Here is a 2,025-nt window from a genome sequence, read left to right as displayed (position 1 = left end):
CCCTACACACAAAAACACACACACATATGTATATAGGCGCAGGTGTGGCTATGTGCTAAGAAGCTTGCTTTTCAACCATATGGTTCAGGGTTCAGTTCCACTGTGTAGCACTTTGCACAAGTGTCTTCTACTATAGCCTACTATAGACCAAAGCCTTGTGAGTGGATTTGGTAGATAGAAACTGAAAGAAATCCATCATATATATATATGTGTATATCTATATTTGTGTGTCTGTGTCTGTGTTTGTCCCCCACTACTGCTTGACAATTGGTGTTGGTGTGTTTGCATCCATGTAACTTAGCAGTTTGGCAAAAGAGTCTGATAGAATAAGTACTAGGCTTAAAAAATAACTGAGATCGATTGATTTGACTAAAAAATTTAAGGTGGTGCCCCAGCATGGCTGCAGTCAAATGACTGAGACAAGTACAGGATAAAAGATAAAAGATATATATACATATACTCTTTACTCTTTTACTTGTTTCAATCATTTGACTGAGGTCATGCTAGAGCACTGCCATTAGTCGAGCAAATCGACCCCAGGACTTATTCTTTGTAAACCTAGTACTTATTCTATCGGCCTCTTTTGCCGAACCGCTAAGTTAGGGGGACGTAAACACACCAGCATCGGTTGTCAAGCGATGTTGGAAGAAAAAACACAGATACACAAACATACACACACACACACTTATATATATACATATATACGACGGGCTTCTTTCAGCTTCCGTCTACCAAATGCACAAGGCTTTGGTCGGCCTGAGGCTATAGTAGAAGACACTTGCCCAAGGTACCACGCAGTGGGACTGAACCTGGAGCCATGTGGTTCGTATGCAAGCTACTTATCACACAGCCACTCCTATATATATATATATAGGTCTGTAGCCTAGTGGTTAGAGTGTTGCAGTCACAATCACTAGACCATGTTCAATTCCTGTTAAAATGGGTTTAAAAGTATATCTACCTGGTAAAGATGCTGTCAATAAATAATTGAGCTGAATGCTTTTGAATTGTAAGACAATTTCTCACTCAGGAATATTTCTTAATTGATTTGGTTTGACAGCAGCTAGCAAATACAATCACCAATAACAGCTCCAATATGGTATCAATGCAGAACAAAATAATGAATCCTAGCATGCTAGAAATATCATAGTTGGGATTACTTAAGGATGAACAGGGTATAGCTATCTCATGTAAATTAAATAAAGAAAAGATGACAGATGACACAAATATTGATAGTGAATGAATTACAAAATCAGTTCCTTTAAGCTTTGAATGATATTGTACATAGATAGTGTGGCAACTAATACTGGAACAAACATTGAAAATGATGTTAGAAGCATTTCTTGAATAAAGAAAAGAATTAAACCAATTTGTTTCCAGGTGATGTGATGTCATTGTTATATTAATGATGTTGCAGTGTTACATACATTTCATGTATTATTTAAGGTTATGTAAATTGAATGTCAGAGCTTGGTTTTTCAGATAAGTAAAGTTTCTAAACACAAAGGATCATTTGTGGCTATGAGTGCAACAACTCTCTCACTTATTACATGTTTTTCTCTTATATAATACACACATACAGGATGAGTAAACCTTAATCTGACTCACAGGACACAGCATTTGTAATTTCATTTCACTATTACTTACTGATATTCCTAACCAAAACAATGTCTACTAAAAAAAAGACTCAAAAAACGAACACCAAACAAATGCATGACATGCAAAGCTTTTTCTATATCTCCTATTATGCTATTGCCTAATTTGTCTCAATAAAAGTTATGCAATGGTACAACACTAATTGTGAACTGACACAGCATTTGTAATTTCATTGCAATCCTTTTTCTATATAAACAGTGATGTTTCACTTGACCTGCAGCTTTTTCAGTGCCATCACAGTCGACTGGATTCTGTAAAGCTATTCTTCTATATGATATACTCATTTTTCTAGCTTCTTGACCTAAGAAACAGTAAAAATAATTACCCGATCAACAACAGGTATTACTGCTAGTATATATATATATATAT

Source organism: Octopus bimaculoides, chromosome 9 (assembly GCF_001194135.2).
Source record: "Octopus bimaculoides isolate UCB-OBI-ISO-001 chromosome 9, ASM119413v2, whole genome shotgun sequence".
NCBI classification, from domain to species: Eukaryota; Metazoa; Mollusca; class Cephalopoda; order Octopoda; family Octopodidae; genus Octopus; species Octopus bimaculoides.
This window is presented reverse-complemented; position numbering follows the sequence as displayed.